Here is a 10,282-nt window from a genome sequence, read left to right on the forward strand (position 1 = left end):
TCCACTCGGAATGTTTATTAACTTAGGCGAGTACGGGGTCGCAGCTAAGCCCCTGAGTGGGAGGATTGCTCTCCACTCGGAATGTTTTTTAACTTAGGCGAGTACGGGGTCGCACCTAAGCCTCTGAGTGGGAGGATTGCTCTCCACTCGGAGTGTTTCTTAACTTAGGCGAGTATGGGGTCACAGCTAAGCCCCCGAGTGGGAGGATTGCTCTCCACTCGGAATGTTTTTTAACTTAGGCGAGTACGGGGTCGCAGCTAAGCCCCCGAGTGGGAGGATTGCTCTCCACTCGGAATGTTTTTTAACTTAGGAGAATCAGGTTCGCGGCTAAGCCACCCACTGGGGGATTCAGACACAAATGATTACGGGAAATCAATTGTTAAGATACTATAAAACTCTTGTCTTTGGAAAGCAAACTGAAGTACTCTTATTACAACTCGTTGGGTCGAGCGATTTTAGGTATAGAAAGGACGAAGCAGCTCTGCGTTCCATGCGCGTGGCTCGTCCATGTTCTTGGCTACGTTGTAGATGTGGTACGCTCCATTGTGAAGTACCTTGGTGATGATGAAGGGACCTTCCCAGGATGGAGCAAGCTTGTGAGGCCGTTTCTGATCCACTCGGAGCACAAGGTCTCCTTCCTGAAATGCTCGACCTCTGACATTGCGAGCATGGAATCGACGCAGATCTTGCTGATAGATGGTCGACTAAATCAAAGCCATCTTGTGTTCCTCTTCCAGGAGTTCAACTGTGTCTTTGCGTGCCTGCTCAGCTAGCTTCAGCTTCTAAGAAGAGTTCCACTCGGGGGGCATTGTGCATCAAGTCACTCGGAAGCATAGCCTCGACGCTGTACACCAGGAAGAAAGGGGTTCGGTAGTCGACCGGTTCGGCGTCGTTCTCAGCCCCCATAGGACATTTCTTCAACCACTCTTTTCTATATGGTTATTTCTCAAGTACTATAGGGTTTTTGATGGACGGTAATTCAGTCACCCAAGCTCCAGCAGCATGCTTGAGGTCGCGCATCAGTCGGGGTTTTAACCCTTGAAGAATCAAACCATTCGCCCTTTCTGCTTGCCCATTCGACTGCGGGTGTATGCATAGTTGACCCGAGTGCCTTGGGACGCACTGAACGCCTTGAACTCATCAGGAGCCGTTATCTATGATAATGCTGTGAGGAACTCCATATCTGAATATCAATTTCTTGATGAAACTGACGGCAGTGCCTGCGTCAAGGTTTTTGATGGGCTTGGCTTCAATCCACTTGGTGAACTTGTCGACTGCTACAAGGAAATGGGTGAAACCACTTCTGCCGATCTTGAAGGGTCCCACCATATCCAATCCCCAGACTGCAAACGGCGAGACGAGTGGAATAGTCTTCAAGGCAGACGCGGGCTTGTGGGACATGTTGGAGTAGAATTGGCAACCTGCCCACTTGTCAACTATATCCTTTGCCATCTCATTTGCTCGAGGCCAATAGAATCCCGCTCGGTATGCTTTGGCCACGATGGTCCGAGAGGACGTATGGTGACCACAGGTCCCCGGGTGGATATCGTTTAGGATCATTCGACCTTCTTCCGGGGTGATGCAGCGCTGAGCCACTCCTGTGACACTTTCTCTGTAAAGTTGTCCTTTTATCACTGTGAAGGCTTTGGATCGACGGACTATCTGGCCAGCTTCATCCTCATCCTCTGGGAGCTCCTGCCCAAGAATGTACGCGATGCATAGTACCGTCCAATCGGGCGTGATCACCAAGACTTCCATGATCAAGTCGACCACGGCTGGAACCTCAATCTCAATCGGGTCGGTTGAACTTATTGGTTGCAGGGGCTCTTCCTTGAAGGGATCTTCTTGTACTGACGGGGTATGGAGGTGCTCCAACAACATGTTGCTGGGGATAGGCTTCCGAGTGGAACCTATCTTCGCCAGATCATCAACAGCTTGATTCTTGATTCGTGGTATGTGGTGGAGCTCTAACCCCTCAAACTTCTTCTCTAGCTTTCTCACTGCATTGCAATAACCGGTCATTGCGAGACTCGTGACGTTCCATTCCTTCATTACTTGATTAACCACTAAGTCTGAGTCGCCATAGACCATCAAGCGTCGGACGCCGAGTGAAATGGCCATACACAACCCATACAATAGTGCCTCATACTCAACTTCATTATTTGAAGAATCAAAGTGAATCTGGAGGACATAACTGAGCTTGTATCCTCGTGGGGACACTAAAACCACTCATGTGCCAGAGCCATTCAACATCTTGGATCCATCAAAGAACATGGTTCAATGTTCCGACTGAATCTGAGTTGGCTGCTGTTGTTCTATCCACTCTGCGAGAAAATCTGCAATTGCTTGAGACTTGATGGCCTTCTTTGCCTCAAACTTGATACCTAAAAGAAGAAGTTCAATCGCCCATTTTGCCACTCGACCAGTTGCATCTCTGTTATTCAGAATTTCTGACAATGGAGCGTCGCTGACGATTGAAACTGAGTGATCAAAAAAATAGTGTGCAACCCTCTTCGTGGTCAGGTAAATCCCATAAACAAGCTTATGATAGTGATTGTATCTCTGCTTGGACGGGGTTAAGACTTCTGAAATGTAATACACATGGCGCTGAACTTTGAAGGCTTTGCCTTCTTCTTCCCGCTCGACTATGAGCAATGTGCTAACAACTTGTCCCGTGGCTGCGATGTAAAGCAGTAAAGGCTCCTTGCTAACTGGAGCAGCAAGCACCGGCTGGGTGGAAAGCAGGGCTTTGAGCTCTTCAAATGCTGCTTCAGCTTCGTCATTCTGCTCGAACTTGTCAGACTTCTTCATCAGTCGGTAAAGAGGCAGTGCCTTTTCACCGAGGCGTGAGATGAATCGGCTCAATGCAGCCAAACAACCACTAAGCTTCTGAACATCATGCACACGCACTGGGTGCTTCATTCGAAGGATTGTGCCAATCTTCTTCGGATTCGCATCGATTACTTGTTCGGAAACAAGAAAACCGAGTAACTTTCCGCCGGGGACTCCGAATGTGCATTTTGATGGATTGAGCTTGATATCATACCTTCTTAAATTGGCAAAGGTTTCAGCAAGGTCAGTCAGCAGGTCAGAACCTTTGCGTGACTTAACCACTATGTCATCCATGTATGCTTCCACATTCCGACTGATTTGAGTCAGCAGGCACTTCTGAATCATGCGCATGAATGTGGCACCAGCATTCTTGAGGCCAAAGGGCATAGTAACATAGCAAAAACACCCGAGCGGGGTGATGAAAGTTGTCTTTATCTCATCGGGTCCATACAGTCGGATCTGATGGTACCAGGAATAAGCGTCCAGAAAGGACAGTCGTTCACATTCCACAGTTGAGTCGACCAACTGGTCGGTGCGGGGCAGAGGAAAATGATCTTTCGGGCAGGCCCGATTGATGTGCTTGAAGTCAATACACATTCGAAGTGATTTATCTTTCTTGGGAACCATAACGACATTGGCGAGCCACTCGGAGTGGTATATCTCGCGGATGAACTCAGCGGCCAGAAGCCGAGCCACCTCCTCGCCAATTTCCTTTCTCTTCTCCGCGGCGGACCGACGGAGATGCTCCTTAACGGGTTTTGCCTTTGGGTCGACTCGTAAATGGTGCTCAGACAATCCCCTGGGTACACCTGGCATGTCAGACGACTTCCATGCAAAGATGTCCCAGTTCTCACAAAGGAACTGGATGAACACTTCTTCCTATTTGCTGTCGAGTGTCGTTGAGATATGGGTCAAAGCAGCATTGGGGTCGGTCGGGTGAACGTGGACTGGCTTGCTCTTGCCGGCCGACTAAAATGCGGACTCCGAGGCAGGCCTCTTGGCACGCAGCAAATCACTCGGATCTGCAGTTTTCTGGTACTCTTGAAACTCTACTGCTGCCATCTGCTCATCTGCTATCTTTGCACCGTCCTGAAGACAGTCTTTTACTCTTTGACGGTTACCGGAGACCGTTATCACGCCTCTGGGGCCAGGCATCTTCATCTTGAGATACACATAACACGGTCGAGCCATGAAGCTGACAAAGGCAGGTCTGCCCAAAATGGCATTATATGCACTCTGGAAATCCACAACCTCAAACATCAACTTTTCCTTGCGGTAATTCTTCTCATCGTCGAAAACCACGTCAAGAGTGATCTGACCGAGTGAGTCAACTTTCTTTCCTGGGATGACTCCATGGAATCGCATGTTTCTCTCGCTGAGCTTGGACATCGGAATGCCCATTCCTTTGAGGGCCTCGGCGTATAGGATATTCAGACCACTGCCACCATCTGTCGGGGTCAAAACCGGTGGATCTCGGGTAGGGGGTCCCGAACTGTGCGTCTAGGCGGATGGTAACAGGAGACAAGGGACACGATGTTTTTACCCATGTTCGGGCCCTCTCAATGGAGGTAAAACCCTACTCCTGCTTGATTAATATTGATGATATGGGTAGTACAAGAGTAGATCTACCACGAGATCAGAGAGGCTAAACCCTAGAAGCTAGCCTATGGTATGATTGTTCTTCGTCCTACGGACTAAAACCCTCCGATTTATATAGACACCGGAGAGGGCTAGGGTTACACAGAGTCGGTTACAATGGGAGGAGATCTACATATCCGTATCGCCAAGCTTGCCTTCCACGCCAAGGAAAGTCCCATCCGGACACGGGACGAAGTCTTCAATCTTGTGTCTTCATAGTCCAGGAGTCCAGCCAAAGGTTATAGTCCGGCTATCCGGACACCCCCTAATCCAGGACTCCCTCAGTAGCCCCTGAACCAGGCTTCAATGACGACGAGTCCGGCGCGCAGATTGTCTTCGGCATTGCAAGGCGGGTTCCTCCTCCGAATACTTCATAGAAGATTTTGAACACAAGGATAGTGTCCGGCTCTGCAAAATAAGTTCCACGTACCACCGTAGAGAGAATAATATTTGTACAAATCTAATCTGTTGACGTATTCCATAACGTGACATCATGCCATGGCCAAGCCTTTATTCGAATCGTTTTACTGCCCCTCCTCAGCGCGTTTAGCGAGGCGGTTTCCTTGGCACGTCTTGTCAAAGCAGAGATCGTGTCCCCTTATTCCGGGATTCTCATCAATACGGGCGTGGGTAACCCAACCGTGCCATTAATCATGGTGCTTGGGAGATAAGCGAGTTTTACCAGGCTGGTGGGGGCACATAGTTTCGTCCGCCCATATAAGGGGATAAGGATCCACCTTTTCCATCTACGCCGTCTTCCTCCTTTGCTTATCCATCTCCGCGCACTCGAGCTCCAGCGCCCAAGTCCGCACTTCCCACCTCAACCTTCTCCAGCCATGTCCGGAGCAGGAGGCAGGTGGATGGCCTCCTCCGTCACGGAGGGGCACATCAAAAAGTTGAGGAAAGCCGGATACTTGTCCAACGACATCGCGCACCGGCTCCCAGATGAGGGGCAGCTCATCCCCACCCCTAGGCCCCATGAGAGGGTGGTGTTCCTCCCCCATTTCCTCCGCGGATTGGGCTTGCCACTCCACCCATTTGTCCGGGGGCTCATGTTCTACTACGGCCTGGATTTCCACAATCTGGCCCCGAACTTCATCCTCAATATCTCGGCGTTTATCGTCGTGTGCGAGGTCTTCCTCCGCATCAAGCCCCACTTCGGCTTATGGCTAAAGACCTTCAATGTCAAGCCAAAGGTAGTGGGCGGCCGGCAAGCAGAGTGCGGAGGCGCCATGGTGGGCAAGATGCCCAACATCACATGGCTTGAGGGCTCCTTTGTGGAAACCATCAAAGGGTGGCAATCGGGGTGGTTCTACATCACCGAGCCGCGTGACCCTGAATGGGCAGCGGCCCCTGAATTCCGATCTGGCATCCCCACACGGATCACCTCTTGGAAAGAGACGGGCCTGTCGTGGGGTAATTCGGAAGAGGTGACCGGACTCCAAACCTGCGTCCAAAACCTGGTGGAAAAGAAGGTTAAACTTGTCAACATAGTCCAGGTCATGCTCTTCCGCCGGATCCTCCCGTGTCAACGACAGGCTTTTAACTTGTGGGAGTTCGACCCGGCCCAGCACCAAACTCTGTCTAGGCTCTTTGACACAATGCACGAGGACGCTTGGAAGGTGCTATTCAAGGGCTCCGAGGTTTCCCCCCCCCCCATTACCGAGGATCACGGATTCTGTGCGAAGCGCCAAGCCAGCGCGGTAAGCTTGTTTTACCCTTTACAGGATACTTGTTTTTCATAGTTTGACTCTACGCGGGATCTAAGCTCCCGCTCCTTTGACAGGACTGGAAGAAGACGTCCGAACAGATTGACTACCCGGCTCCTTTGCCCGAAGGCCCAGCAGATGCACGCTTGGCAAAGCTGCTGGTCCCGGCACCTCACGTGGTGCCGGAGAAGAAGGCCAAGAAGAAGGCCACGGGAACCCGAAAGAGTTCCCGGCGCCTGGTAGTGTCGGATTCATCATTTGATGACTCCGAAGTGCACCCCTCCAACGAAGGCGAGGAGGAGGAAGAAGAGGCCTCTCCCCCTCCAACGGGGGGAGGAAAGAAAAGGAAGGCCACCCCAACTAGGGGGGCCGGAGGGTCCAAGAAGGGAAAGACCCTTCTCCCGGACTACTCCACCAACACCGACAACGGCGAAGAGGAGTGGCCATCCAAGGCCAAGCCCCTGGCAAAATTGTAAGTATCCGAATACCAGAATGACTCATGGTGTTCCTTTATTGCACAGTTTCTTCTGACGCCGAATATAATCATGCAGTCCGCCCAAGGCCCGGCTCGACGCTTCGTCGAGCGGATCCCTGGATTCGTCAGATGTGAATAGTCTTTCACTCCCGACTGCTACCTCCCCTCGCCCCACGGACGATGCCGAGGTGGAGTCCCAAAAGGGGACAAGCCAGGAGGAGGTAGCCCCGGAGGCACCGCAAGGCGACCTTCCGGACTCCAGGCGCAAAGGGGATGAAACCCCAAAGGGCTCTAAGTCCAGCCCTGGGTCGGATACCGCACCGGAACCTTCAGTGGTTCCGGAGTCCAGCAGGCGGCCCTCTAGTAAGAAGGGCAAGCCTACGACGCCGGTGCCCTCCGTCCAACCGGAGGCACCGGACAATTTGTTGGAGGTGCTTAACGGCGCCTCCATCGACGAGGAGCACCGCACTATTATGAGTGCGGTGATCTGGAAGGTTCAGTCCGCCAAGAGAGGGCTGACAGATGCCTGTGCCAGCCTTCTAACAGGCTTCGAGGTATGTATTTAAGATATGTAAAAATATTACCGCATAGACAGTAGCCCCTGATGCTCTGTTTGGTGTTCGGGAAGAAAAGCCGGACTGAGGATCTAAAAAGATATACGCAGGAGTCTAACATAAATATGTCAATATGGGAATGCAGGCTACGCTGCTGACCTCTGTCGCACTGACTGCGAAGGTCGATGCATTGAAGCAGAGCCTCAAGCGGTCCGAGAACGAGCTCGGCCTTGCCAAGAAGCAGCTCGAGGACAAGGAAGGTAAGTAGTACCTGATGTTAGTATATAGAAAATACCTGGTTGCAAAAAATGACAGGACCAACGTGAGTGTTACAGGGGCCACAACCGAGGTGGCGACCCTGAAGGAAGCGCTGTCCAAGGCCGAAGACAATGCGGCCATAGAGCGCACCGAGCGAGAAAAGCAGGAGGCGCGGGTGGCGGAGGTGCATCAAGAGCTCCACGCTCTTGTGAAAAAACACGAGAGTTTGGAGCTTGACTCAAAGACTCGAGAGTCCGAGCTTGCCTCGACCCTTGAGAGCGCCAAATCTTCCAAGGCCGAAGCCCAAAAAGCCCTCCAGGAAATTGAGGTGATGAAGAAGATAGCGGCGGGTAAGGCATTCTTTATGCAAAGCAAGCACGTGAAAGTGAATTACTTGTTACTTACCCGAGTCCGGAGCTCTCCAGGAGCATTCACAGATCTGCCCCGCAGTGTGTCCGATGCTGCCGCATTCTACCGAGCTGAGGAAGGGAGCTCGACAGAGAAGGTGTTCTGGTCCCAGTATGTTGAGGCCGGACACCCGGTGCCCTTGAGCGACCAGCTGAAGCAGTTGGTCGAGCTCCATAAGGTAGCCGAACAGGCCATGAAGGGCCTAATAGTCCGGCTATGGCCTGGGGAGGTCATGCCCGGGAGCTACTTTGGGCTGGTGAGGCGGCTGGTGGATGCATGTCCACGGCTTGAAGTCATCAAGCGCTCCGTATGCATCGAAGGCGCCCGTAGGGCCCTTGCCCGTGCGAAAGTACACTGGGGCAAGCTGGATGCTGAGAAGCTGGTGACAGATGGGCCACCGGAGGGGAAGAAGCATCGTAGGCCCGAAATGTATTATGAGGGTGTCCTGAAGGGTGCCCGCCTTGTGGCAAATGAATGTGCCAGGGATGTAATTTTTGAGTAAACTCGCTCGTGTTTATCCTGTGCGCTGAAAACTTGTTCATATGCGCTAAGCAACGCTTGTTGGATTTAAAATATTGCCTTCTGTGCGGCCATTTATTGAATCTGAGAGATGCGAGTCGTCGGCTTCTACCCCCATGCCACGAGTGCTGGGGTGTTCGGGATAAACCTGAGCGCCCTTGTTCCCATTCTTGGGTCCTTCGAGGGAGGCACTCAGCACAACGAACAAGGCAATCAGACTATAATGCTTTATCACTCTCACTTAGCCATAGAATTCTATAATTTTAAATTTCGGCGAAGCCCCTAGTATTCAGAAGACCGAGTTCGGGGCGCTATCCACGCCTAGGCCGGACAAAGCCAGCTCCTTGCTCTAAGCGGCATAAGTCTTTAGGGACTCGAAAACCTCTCGAACAGCGACCGGCTCTCGCCCTATCATGACGGTCAGTTTTAGCTTTCTCTACTGAGGTGCTTAACCCAGCTCAACTGGGGCACAATCGCAGTAGTTCTCCCAGCGCTACCTTAGCCGATATAACGGAACATAAGGTACCAAAACATGGGAGCCAGGAAAACCCAACTATTGACCCAAGACATGATTCGGAGCCGATGCATATAATGCTATAAGTTCGGGGTGCCGCACTTGTGAGAGTGTTCGGACTTCTCGCACCATATTCTGGGGTACTTAAGCCCCTGGTGTGTTGGCCACACCAAAGTGTACGGTTGCATAATGTCATGACTGAACATATTTACATAAAAATTGAATGCAATAATAGACAAGAGCTATGTATTGTTTATTAAAAGGTTGTTGTGAAAGCAGAACGATACAAATAGTGCGATAAGCAAGAGATGGGATTATTTGACATGTCCCCCTCCAGGGGCAAGCTGCGAGACTTTATGTAAGACAGGTATTTAGCTCGTTATAGAGACCACCTGGACATTTGACGTAGCTTGCTGCCTCCCTGGCTGTTGCATCGTGTGTTCGGCGATTGTACTGCCGGACAGGCCTTCCGGAGAATGGAGTCCTGAAAGTAAGAAAAAAGAAATGACAAAATCGGGAGCCCCTAGTGCGGTTGAGCCACATTTTGGGCGTGCCGTGGTTGTGCCCCTCCCCCTATGCCCATGATATTTCCAGGGTGTAATTATGTACGCGTGGTACTGGTTTCGCAATTTCGCGAGGGCTGGGGTTGGGGCCGCACTACTACGCTTGCTCGGAACGTGCCAGGCGGTCTTGTTGTAGGTTACTCCTGGCGCGCTTGACGATGTCCGGACGTTTAATAGCCGGACTGGAGAATTGCCTTGAGAGGCTACTTTGTACTTCCGCCGTGAGGGCCGCCGTATGCTCCTCCGTTTGGAGAGAGCGTTCGGTGTTTCCATTGACCGTAATGACTCCTCGAGGGCCTGGCATCTTGAGCTTGAGGTATGCGTAGTGCGGCACCGCATTGAACTTTGCAAATGCGGTTCGTCCGAGCAGCGCGTGATAGCCGCTGCGGAATGGGACTATGTCGTAGATTAACTCCTCGCTTCGTACATTATCCGGGGGTCCGAAGACCACTTAGAGTGTAACTAAGCCTGTACAGTTGGCCTCTACACCTGGTATGACGCCTTTAAAGGTCGTCTTTGTGGGTTTAATCCTTGAGGGGTCTATGCCCATTTTTCGCACTGTATCCTGATAAAGCAGGTTCAGGCTGCTGCCGCCGTCCATAAGGACTCTAGTGAGGTGAAATCCGTCAATGATTGGTTCTAGAACCAACGCGGCGAATCCGCCATGGCGGATGCTAGTGGGGTGGTCCCTTCTATCAAAAGTGATCAGGCGGGAGGACCATGGGTTGAACTTTGGGGCGACTGGCTCCAACGCATATACGTCCCTGAGTGCACGCTTCCGCTCCCTTTTGCGGATGTGGGTTGCATATATC

The sequence above is a fragment of the Triticum aestivum genome, chromosome 5B, assembly GCF_018294505.1.
Source record: "Triticum aestivum cultivar Chinese Spring chromosome 5B, IWGSC CS RefSeq v2.1, whole genome shotgun sequence".
NCBI lineage: Eukaryota > Viridiplantae > Streptophyta > Magnoliopsida > Poales > Poaceae > Triticum > Triticum aestivum.